This window comes from Capsicum annuum, chromosome 12, assembly GCF_002878395.1.
Source record: "Capsicum annuum cultivar UCD-10X-F1 chromosome 12, UCD10Xv1.1, whole genome shotgun sequence".
Taxonomy (NCBI): Eukaryota; Viridiplantae; Streptophyta; class Magnoliopsida; order Solanales; family Solanaceae; genus Capsicum; species Capsicum annuum.
Window position 1 is genome coordinate 78,248,680 of NC_061122.1, and position 12,833 is coordinate 78,261,512.

A 12,833-nucleotide genomic window follows, 5' to 3' on the forward strand; every position below is an offset into this window, starting at 1 on the left:
TTCTATAAGAGAAGGTTAACATATAGTTCTTTTTACTCATGGCACGGTACTGACACCCTTCAAACTGGGGTTATAGGTTTGACCCCAATCTATTCAGAAAGGGGCATGTCAGTTAGATGATTACCTCCCACAGTATCAGTTTCAGTTCCAATCTCAGTATAGAACAAAGTTTAGTATAAAACTCAGCACAGTTCCACAGAATCAGGACTGCCATATATAGTCATTCAACTAGCTATCAGTTATACAGTATCAGCAAACTCAGATATTAGTAAATCAGTAATTCAGAACTCAGTATCCAGTATTGTCATGATGTCAATTACAGTTTACGTATTCATGCATGTACTCTCGTTCAGTTATACTCATATTATTTAGTTAGTATTGTTCATGCATATAAACCCATGCATCTCAGCCCACCTTACTTAGCATACCAGTACATTCAAAGTACTGACGTATACCTTTCTTTTGTGGTATGATGTCTTATATCATAGGTTCAGACGCATGGGCTCCTCATCATACTTAGCATTCCAATCCATCAGCAATAGACTTAGTGGTGAGTCCTTATAGTTTGAGGATAGATTTATTATTCTAGTATTTCAATACTCAGTTTATTTTAGTAGTCGGAGTTAGTTGGGGACTTGTCTCATCAACTCTTTGTTCAGACAGTAGAGGCTTTTTAGACTAGAGTATTTGCAGACAGATGTTCAGTTTTGGTATTGATGTACCATACTCAGTATTTTTTTTATAGTTTTGAACCTTATGGCAAGTTTCTTCCTTTTTTTGCATAATTACAGTAATATTATTCAGTTATTGCAGCAGGTACCAGTCATGGGTTAGCTTGTGATACCTTTGGATTATGAGCACTGTGTAGCATTCGGGGTATAGACTCGGCATATTACAAATTTCATATCAGAGCCTAAGCTTCAATAGAGTCCTAGAAAGTCTAAAAGTCACATCTAGTAGAGTCTTGTGCATGGGTGTATTACGCGACACACTTATGGACAATAGGCTATTAGATGTTTTAGGAAAAGTTTCCCTTCTTTCAATAATTATGTTGTGCTAGTGAGCAGAAGCTCAAGTTGAAATCCCTATCTAATCCAAGTTTCTCTTCCATTTATAGAATATACCTCTAAAGAGGACTAAGGAAAGAGGAACGGGAGAGCAGCCAGTACCTCAGCCGATCCAGCCAGATCCTCTGGATAAACATCTCTCCCACACAGAATTCATAGCATCTTTCACCACCCTAGCTCATTCTGTGGTATCCTAGAATGAATGCCCAGCTTCCTATTTGGCTAATACTGTTGCAGCCAGGATTTTGGATTTCACCTGAATGAACCCTTCATCTTTTACTGGGTCTAAGTCAGAAGAGGATCCACAGGAATTTCTTGACTAGGTGTAGAAGGTTATAGATATTACAGGGGTAACAGCTAGTAAGAGTGTCGATTTAGCTGTATATCAATTGCAGGATGTGTCTCACTCATGGTTCAAATAGTGGAAAGTAGAGAGAGTAGTAGATGCAGGGCCCATAAAATGGGAAGAGTTTGCTATTGCTTTTTTGGATAGGTTCTTCCCGCTTGAGTTGAGGGAATAAAGGTTTTGGAATTTATAAATCTGAAGCAGGGCAACATAATGGTACACGAGTATTCTCTCAAGTTTACTCAATTAGCCAAATACGCTCCTCATATAGTAGCAGATAGCAGATCTAAGATGAGTAAGTTTGATTTTGGTATGTCTAGTAGTATGGTTAAGGAGTGTAGAACTGCAATGTTGATTAAAGAGATGGACATATCTTGGATCATGGTCCATGCTCAATATATAGAGGAGGATAAGAATAAGGAGAAGGAGAGGGAGAACAAAAGAGCTAGAATAGGTAGCTTCAACTTCACCTATCCTAAGTCAGAGCGTCGTAATCATTCTCAATTCCACCTAAAATTTTTAGTCCCGACTCCATCCTCAACTAGTGCTCCTGTGGCTAAATCCAGAGATAACAATAAATATAGGGCATCAGGCCCTAAACCCTAGGGTAGTGTTAGTAGTGTACAAACAAATCCTCTCTGCCAAAAGTATGGCAGAAACCATCAGGGTAACTGTAGAGCTGGCAATGGCGTATGTTTTAGATATGGAAAGCCAGGCCACAGAGTCAGACAGTGTCCCCATATGGGTTTATAGAGTTAGCATACCCACCCCTCAGCTCAGTCTGATCGCCCGATCAGCAGGGTGCCGCTTCCAGTAGCACCAGTGGGCAATGCCTAAACTGACTTTATACACTTCAATACTGATAAGATCAGGAAATTTCTCCTTATGTGATCACTAGTACTTTACAAGTTTATCATTTGTATGTTTATGCTTTGCTAAATTAAGGAGCTTCTTTTTCTTTTGTAACTCCTTATATAGCTATTGAATTCAAAGTCAGTCTCAAAATTCTAAGAGAGCCTTTCTTGGTCTCTACCCGAATGCATAAATTTATTATATCCTGGAGGGTATACAAGAACTATCCTATTATGGTGTCTCATAAAGTCACTACAGCAGACATAGTTTAATTAGAGATGACTGATTTTGATGTCATTCTCAGCATTTATTCCTAATATGCATCAGTCAACTATAGAAATAGAATTGTCCTATTTCAGTTTATAAATAAGCTCTTCTTAAAGTAGAGGGGTAATACTTCAGCACTCAGGGGTCATCTTGTTTCTTACCTAAGGGAAAGAAAAATGATATCTAATGGATGTGTCTACCTTCCCATTTGAGTCCAAGACTCAAGTTCAGAAACCCCTACTCTTGAGTCAGTATCAGTAGCATATGAATTCCCAGATATGTTTCCAAAAGATCTTTCCAGAGTTCCTCTCGAAAGGGAAATTGACTTTAAAATTGACCTTCTTTAAGATACTCAGCCCATACCTATTTTGCCATACTGATGGCTCCAGTAGAACTTAAAGAATTAAAAGAACAGTTAATGGATCTCCTAGATAAGAGATTCATCAGACACACTGTGTCCCCATAGAGTGCACCAGTTCTATTTATGAGTAAGAAAGATGGCTCCCTCAGAATGTTTATAGTCTATCGTCAGCTAAATAAAGTCATGATCAAGAATTAGTATCCACTTCCTGGAATTGATGACTTATTTGACCAACTTCAGGGGTCCAGCTATTTCTCTAAGATAAACCTCAGATCAGTCTATCATCATCTCAGATTCAGGGAATGTGACATCCTGAAAATTGCTTTTAGAACTTGGTATGGTCACTTTGAATTCCTAATTTATCATTTGATCTTACCAATGTCCCAAAAACTTTCATGGACATGATGAACCGTGTGTTCATGCAGTACTTAAACATGTTCATCATAGTCTTTATAGATTATATCCTTATCTACTCCCGCAGTGAGCATGATCATGCAGACCATTTCAAAATAGAATTACAGACTCTCATAAACTATCATCTATTCACCAAATTTAGTAAGTGCAAATTTTGGCTAAGATCAATAGCTTTCCTCGGCCATATTATTTCTGATGATGGCATTAGATTTAATCCCCAAAAGACCAAAGTAGTGAGAAACTAGCCCAGACCCATCTCTCCATCAGATATTTAGAGTTTCTTAGGTTTGGCTGGCTATTACCGATGGTTTGTTGAGGGATTTTCATCTATTCCATCCCGTATGTCTTGATGCACTCAAAAGAAGGTCAAATTTTAGTAGTCTGATTCTTGTGAGAAGAGTTTTTAGGAGTTGAAGACTTGACTCACTACAACCTCTGTTTTAACTCTACCAGATGGTTCAGACGGCTTTGTTGTGTATTATGATGCTTCCATAGTTGGTTTGTGGTGTGTTTTAATGCAAAGAGGTAAGTTCATAGCCTACGCCTCTAGACAACTTAAGCCCCATAAAAAGAATTATCCTACTCATGATCTTGAGTTAGCATCAATAGTATTTGCATTAATGATTATGAGGCACTATTTGTAGGGTGTGTATGTTGATGTGTTCACTGACTATAACAGCCTACAGTATGTGTTCTCTTAGAAAGACCTAAACCTCTATCAGAGAAGGTGGCTGGAGTTGTTGAAGGACTATGACATAAGCGTCCTGTATCATCCAGGTAAAGACAATATAGTGGCTGATGCTCTTAGTAGTATGTCTATGGGTAGTGTTGCTCATGTGGAAAATGGTAAGAAGAAGTTAGCTTAGAAAGTTTATCATCTTACCCAAGTAAGTGTCGTCTTAGTTAATTCAGTAGAAGGTAGTGTATAGGTGCAGAGTAATTCAGAATTATCTTTGGTTTTCGAGGTGAAGGAAAAGTAGGATAGAGATCCCAGCCTAGTTAAGTTGAAAGAATCAGTCAGAGATCAAAAGATAGAGGTTTTATCCCAAGGGGGAGATGGTGTATTGCGTTGTGAAGGTTGGCTATGTGTGCCAGGTATAGATGACTTGAGATAGAGGATTCTTGCAGAAGTGCATGGTACGCGTTACTCTATTTATCTAGGGTCCACTAAGATGTACTGTGATTTGCAGGAGATCTATTGGTAGAGTGGGATGGAGAGAGACACCGCAGAGTTTGTAGCTAAGTGCTCTACATATCAGCAGGTTAAGGTTGAGCATCAGAAATCTAGTGGGTCTATGTAGGAGTTCAGTATTCCCACTTAAATTGGGAAGAGGTGAACATAGATTTTGTAATGGGTTTGCCTCGTACTCATTGTCAACATGGTTCAGTTTGGGTCATTGTGGATAGGATGACCAAATCAGCTTATTTCCTACCAGTCCATACCTCTTATTTAGTCGAGGACTATGCCAAGCTCTATGTCAGAAAGTTGGTCAGATTACATAGAGTTCTATTTTCCATTATCTCAGATAGAGGTACACAATTCACCTCTCATTTTTGGAAAGCCTTACAAAAGGGTCTTGGCACCCAAGTCCACCTCAGTACAACTTTTCATCCTCAGACAGATTGTCAAGCAGAAAGGACCATTCAGATATTAGAGGATATGCTGCGAGCGTGTGCGATAGACTTTAAAGGTAGTTGGTATGACCACTTACCTTTGATTGAGTTTGCATATAACAACAACTATCATTCCAACATTCAAATGGCTCTGGTGGAAGTGCTCTATGGGAGGAGATGTAGGTCTTCCATTGGTTGGTTTGAATTGGGAGAGGCCACAGTAGTAGGGCCTGACTTGGTGTTTGACACCTTAAAGAAGGTTCAGCTAATTAGGGAAAGTCTTAAGATAGCTCAGAGCTGATAGAAATTGTACGCATATGTGCAAAGAAAGGATCTCAAGTTCGCGATTGGTGATTATGTATATGTTAAGATCTCTCCTATAAAAGGAGTGAAGAGGTTTGGAAAGAAGGGGAAGCTCAGTCCCTATTATGTCGGTCCTTACCAAATTCTCAACGATTTTGGAAAGGTAACTTACGAGCTTGAGTTTTCTTCAGACTTATCTTCAGTCCATCCAGTGTTCCATGTCTCCTTTCTTAAGAAGTGCATAGGCGACCCAACAGTTGTAGTTCTTTTTCAGGGCCTAGATATTCAGAACACTCTCTTACGAAGAAGTCCCAGTCAAAATCCTTGACTATCAGATCCGCAGACTGAGGAACAAAAAAGTCCCTTTATTCAAAGTTCTTTGGCAAAATCAGTCTGTTGAGGGAGCTACTTGGGAAGCAGAAGAAGATATGCAAACCAAGTGTCCTTACCTCTTCTCCGCAAACTCAGACTCAGCCAGGGTAATGATTCTCTTTAAAAATACTTAGTTTTATGCTTAGATTTTCTTTATAAACTTGGAATCAGTTACCACTGCATATCTATTCATACATTCATGAGTCCGTTTGGTCAGATATTCATGCATCTGATATGCATGTTCAGTTTAAGGGACTCACTTTATCAAAATCCCAGCAATGTACTCATGCATCAGATATGCATATTCAGTATAAAATTTCAGCATATCAGTTGTGTCAGTCATGAAATCATGTTACAATTATGCATGTCTTGTATTTAAATATAGTACAGCCTCATTTGAGGAAGAATGTTCCCAAAAGGGAGATATTGTAAGACCCCACAAAATCCTAAGCTTAGCTTAGTCCTTTAAATCTTATTAATGGGTCCTAAACTTAGAAAATTTTTAGCTAAGTATTCAGAATTAGGGTTATTTTAGCCTTCATCAGTTGGCGACTCTATTTCATGACCCTCATGACCTTAAAGTAATGATTTTTAGGTTGAATCATGACCAATAATGTCAATGGGTGATCTCGGACAAGTTTTGGATTTTTGAACTTTGTTTGAACCACATTTGAAAGCTCAAACCAGTGGATCAACGCAATCTCGACGCGTAGCGTCGCGTTGCCCATCGTATCAATGAATATTTTCCTCCATCTCCCAGTACAAATTTCAGTGAACCAAAGCGAACTCAACACGGCGCGTTGGCCATCGCATCGATGCCAACAACGCAGTGCGTTGGTCTACGAGTCGCTAGTCCTGTTTTTAGTAATTAAAACCCGTGTCCAGAGAGGTAAATAGGTCTTTTCCTATCTTATATAAGCCCCCAAAACATGTAACAATGACGTACAAAAGGAAAAATTTACTTATACTCTCTAGAATTTTTCATGAAAAAATCCTAGTTCATCACATTCAAGAATCCAAGTTCTAAGAAAATCCAACAATCTTTCAGAATTCAAGTTTTAAGGTATGTCAAGTGTTCATACAAGGGTCCCTTCCAGCCTTGGAGTCCAAGAAACTATTTTTTAAACTCTAAGTGTATTGATTTGATGAATTTCATGCTAGGTTTGATTATATTCATGTTTATAATGTTGATTGGGTTTTGATTCCATGATTAAGTGAAAGATTAATGTAAAAACAATTATTATGTATGTAGTACCATGTGAATGCATTTTAAAGCCTTAAAATTGTGATACTCATGTGTTGATTAGTACCATGTGCATATACAATGCCTTTCAAGTGTTTGATGAGTTGTTCATGTCAATTAAATAGTGAGATTATATCATGTTAGCATGTATACTAGTTCATTCCATTCAAGTGTAGTAAATTTCCTCTGTAGATGCATTATGAACAACTGTGCATTTTTATGCTATGAAAGGTCATGTGATGCCATACTTTCCATGCTATCGAGTCCAGAGGGTATTTAATACCCGACAATTTAGTTGTTTACCAAGAGTCATTGTCAGTTATAGAATAATCTCTATCATAGCATGATGATTAGTACTCTGAGTGAGTTATAGAACTCAGGAAAAACTTAGTAGACTCAATATCAATCCAATCCAGTTCACTATTCCATTCAGACCTCAGTAAATTCAGTAAGTTAACAGAATTCAGTAGCATTCCTTCAGTCAATGGAACTTAGTTAACTCAATTAAGTTCAGTTAGACAGTATAATCACTAACAGTTCAGTCCAGTCTAGTACAGTTAGAAATCATTTTAGTATCTATTTAGTTGGGAGTAGGATTAAGCACCGAGCGAACCCAGGGATGAGGGCATTCCTACCAGAAGAGGGTTTGACCCTTAGTATCAAATGTCAATCCATTACAGAACTATATAGCCAGGGTAGGGTTAGATATCTTTCTGTCAGACTAGAGTTGATTCATCTCATACGAGTTTTCCTACCAGTGAGGGCTGATGAAAGAGTTTCTTATCAGAGATGGTTAACTTACAGTTATCTTTACCCATGGAACAATATTGATACCCTTCTAACTGGGGTTACATTTAGGAACCCAATCTATTAAAAAAAGGGCATGTCGGTTAGATGATTACCTCCCACAGTCTTAGTTTCTCTTCCAGCCTCTGTATAGAACTCAATTTAGTACAGAACTCAGCACAGTTCCACAGAATAAAAAATGTCAGATACAATCATTTAGCTATCAGTTATACAGTATCAGTAAACTTAAATATCTGTAAATCAGTAATTCAGAACTTAGTATCCAGTGTTATCATGACCTCAGTTACAGTTTACGTATTCATGCATATAATCTCATTTAGTTATACTCATGTTATTCAGTCAGTATTGTTTATGCATAAAACCCATGCATCTCTGTCTACATTACTTAGCGTACCAGTACATTCAAAGTACTGACTCATACCTTTCTTTTGTGCTATGATGTCTTATATCATAGGTTCAGACGCATGGGCTCCTAATCATACTTAACGGCTCGATCCATAAGCAGCAGACTTAGTGGTGAATCCTTATTGTTTGATGAAAAATTTATTATTCTAGTATTTCAGTACTTAGTTTATTTCAGTAGTCAAAGTTATTTGGGGACTTGTCTCATCAACTCCTTGTTCAAATAGTAGAGGCTTTTTCGACTAGAGTATTTGTAGACAAATGTTCAATTTTGGATTTGATGTACCATACTCAGTATTTATTTACAGTTTTGAACCTTATGGCAAGTTTTCACCTAATTTTCACATAATTACAGTAATATTGTTTAGTTATTGCAGTAGGTACCAGTCATGGGTTAGCTTGTGATCCCTAGGGATTATGAGCACCGTATAGTGTCCAGGGTACAGACTCGGGGCATTACATAAACACTTCTGATTTATCTTACATCCTAGAAATTTTATATGTTGTAATGGCCATTTCCATTTTATGTAGTTCATTATATATTTGATGTTCTGCTAATCCATCTATATTCCATTTGGCAATTTCTTTTCCAGAATGTGAATAATAAGATAAAAATTCATTTTCTTCATACTGGATATTTGGAATTGTGGATTTTTTATAATAATTTATTTTACTGAATATTTAGAGCTTTTTTTTAATTTCATCATCATTCCATTATGATAAAGTTCTTATCACCTTGTCATTTGTGACTTTCAATTCATATTTAATCTTTCATTAATTTTTATTAAAATATCGTCAGATACTTCAAACTTTTCTCCAAATTTTAGAAATTTATCTTTTGAGCTCTCTGGTAATTTAAAAATTGGATAAGTTTCTAACTTTTTATCATAATGAGAAGAACTTGATTTATCCTTGAAAGTTTATTTATTCTCGACTTCGAGATTATGTTTAAATACGACATGTAATAATCATTTTTATAATTATTTTATTGGAGTATATTATTTATATCTTATTTGTAGGATCACCTTTATTGTCTACTATATCTAATTTAAAAGATGAAGCAGTAACAATTCTACCCTCTACTAGTAGGCTAATTTCTTTTAAAGGGGGAATTGTTGATCCAACTCCTTTATTATTAGTAGTATATCATTTATTAACAATTATGTTTAACGAATCATTTTGATCATCTAATTTTTCTTTGATTTCAAACTATTTTAGAAAATTCAATATTACATCTCAAGCTTTTCGTATAATTGCACCATTTTTCTCTAAAAGAATATCTTTCTTTTAATAAATTTTTTGTTTATACCATTCCTTTTTTAATAAAATTTTCTGGGCTATTCCATAATTTATCAAAATATTCAAAGTTATTCAAATATTGCATCTGACCTAATCATGCATAGGGAATCTCTTACTCCTAGCATTTCACTAGCAGTGGGACTTATTGATTTTTTAAATTTGTAGACTCATATTCTACTTTAGGAATTTTTTTTGAAAAATCATCTTCTTTTAATTTTCTTTCAATATCTTCTAATGTTACATCCCTTTCTTCTACATATTTGGAGATTGAAGGTCCAGAAAAGGACATTCTTTTACTTGAAGAGGCTTGACTAAAAGATTGTAAATCTTTGAAATTTTAAATCTATAGATCCATCTAGATATTGTACTACTTTTTCAATATTTGAATTTTCTTCTTCTATTTCTGGTTCCATTATGGAGTCGAAATGCCAATTATCTTTTATTAATACATCATCCTATTTTATCATTTTGGGGACAAAGGTATTATTGTGATTATGATTAGCTTCCATAAGCATGCTACCATTACTTACTATTTTAGCCTTAGGGGCTAAGGTTGTTTTCATTAATCTGTAATATATTCTATATATTATTGCTATTTCTCTTGTATTTACCTTACTATTCATGTTTTTTGTTTTAACATTTATTGTTAATGTATCCATAATATTTGGATCATTAATATCCATAGAAAAATTATGATAACAATTAAAGTATACCAGGCCATTAGCGAGGTTACTTTGTAATACTGCTAATAACGAATCATGAAAATTCAATAACCTATTATCTCTTAAAAGTAGACATATAGGAACATCTAAGACTAATCCATATAATGGTTTAACTGCTACTTTAATAAGACCTATATGAAGGAACTTGTAATATTTTTTCTATATCTATTAATATCTTCAGCTTCTAATATTTTAATAGTCTCAATATTTCTATTAATTGCAATAGTAGATTCTGAAGTATTAAAATTATAATTCTTTACAAAATCAAAGTGTCCAGTTTTATAGACTCTATTAAAACTTTCTTTTGAAATATTTTAATTTTTCATATCACTTTCTATTTTAGCAATTTTATTAGAGATAGTAGAAATATTAACACTATTTATTATGTTTTGGTTGGTTGGAGTATTCATAAGGATGTTTTGCAGATAATAGAGAAAACACTATCCTAGGACCAAAATCTACTTTAGATGTTACTTCTACAATAATTATTTTTGAGTGCAGTAAGTACTAATTTTCTTCTTTTAAAATTCCTTTATTTTACTCCTATAGGCTTGGTGATAGGAACATCCTTCGGGCCCAGCTATATACAAAGGTAGTCCAATGGAAAATTTAGGTTTTCCAATGTCTAAACCGCTATTAAATAGCAACCCAACTTAAGGAATAAAACTAAGAACATAGAGGAAGAACAACAGTATTTACTAACTAGAAAAATAATTATTCCAAGAATAACACTAATTTCGACCGGCTCTAGGAAAGTTACAAGTAAAAGTATGTCCTTTTCTAAATCTTCAATCTTTAAATTTGCAGAAAGAAGGGAAGTAACATTAGAAGATATTGAAATAAAATTAAAAGGAGTTTATTTCTCAAAAATAATTCCCAAAGTAGAATATGAGTCCACAAATTTAAAAACAAAAAAATCAATAAGTCCCACTGCTAGTGAAATGCTAGGAGTAAGAGATTCCCTACGCATGATTAGGTCAGATATAATATTTGAACCTGACTTTGAATAGTTAGATAAATTATGTAATAACCTAAAAAAATTCTATTAAGAAGGAATGGTATAAACAAAGATATTCATGAAAAGAAAGAAATTCTTTTAGAGAAAAATGGTGTACTGCTAAAAATAAAGTAGTAGAATCAACAATTCTCCCGTAAGAAGAAATTAGCCTACCAGTAGAGGGTAGAATTGTTTCTACCTCACCTTTTAAATTAGATATAGTAGATAATAAATGTGATCCTACAAATAAGGATATAAATAAGATATTCCTACAAATTAATTATACAAACCAATTATTACACGTAGTATCTAAAAAGATTCTCGAAGCCGAGAATAAATCATCTTTAGTGGATAAACCAAGTTCTTCTCATTATGATAAAAAGTTAGAAACTAATTCCATTTTTAAATTACTAGAATTCTCAAAAGACAAATTTCCTAAATTCGAAGAAAAGTTTGAAGTAACCGATGATATTTTAAGAAAAATTAATGAAAGATTAAAAAATGAATTAAAAGTTAAAAATGACAAGGTTATATGAACTTTACCGGATAGGAATGATGATGAAATTAACAAATTAACTTTTAAATATTTAGTAAAAAAGAATTATTATAAAAAGCCAACATTTTTGGATATTCAATATGAAGAAAGTAATTTTTTATCTTATACTTTACATTCTAGTAAAGAAATTTGTCGAATGGAATATAGATGGATTAACAGAACATCAAATATATAATAAACTTCATGAACTGGGAATGACCATTACAACATATAAAATTGCTAGGATGTCAGATAAAAAAGCAATGTTTATGATTATATTGGGTTTTACAGGTACTATAAAATATTGGTGGGATAATTGCCTCAGAGACAATAATAGACAAAGCATTTTAAATGATACTACTATTACTCAAACTATTAAGAATGAGTCAATAGGATAAATAGTTGAAAATCAAGTCTTATAAGATGCTACCACCACTTTAATTTTATAGTACAACTAAATATTTTATAGGAGAACCCTAGATTTTCCAAGATAAAAGTTCAAAAATATTATCAAATTTATCATGTCCAAAGTTAGACGATTTTAGATGGTATAAAGACGTTTTCTTCAACAAAGTCATGGTTAGAGAAAATTATAATCATGATTATTGGAAAGAAAAATTTATAAGTGATTTACCAACTTTATTTGCAGAAAAAATTCGAACAAAATTAAAGGATAGATTTAGTGGGAAAATTCCTTATGGTAATTTAAATTATGGTAATATTATAAGTTCTATAAGTGTCACGGGACTAGAATTATGTACAAATATTAAACTTAAAAATCAACTTAAAAGGAATAGTAAAATAACTCAAACTGAGCTAAGAAGCTTTTGTCAAGATTTTGGTTATATCAAATTATCAACTCCTTCAAAGAAGGCTACCAAAAAGATTAAAAGACAACATAAAATTTATAAAGATAAATCTCAAAAATCTCATTATTATAAAAGATGATTTAAGGAATCTAAAAAAGCTTCTAAATGTGAAAATAAAACAAAAAATAAAACATATTGAAACTGTGAAAAAACTAGACATAGGGCTAAAGATTGTCGGGTTCCAAATAAAAAGAAAGACAAGATAAATATGTTAGAATTAGGAAACGACCTTAGAAAATAAATTATACTCAATTCTTATGAAAATGAATATAGTTCTTCTTCTGAAGAAAATCTTAGTGATGATAATCAACTGAATGTAGCATACTGATATGGGACAAATGGTAATCTTATCTTTTGATGACA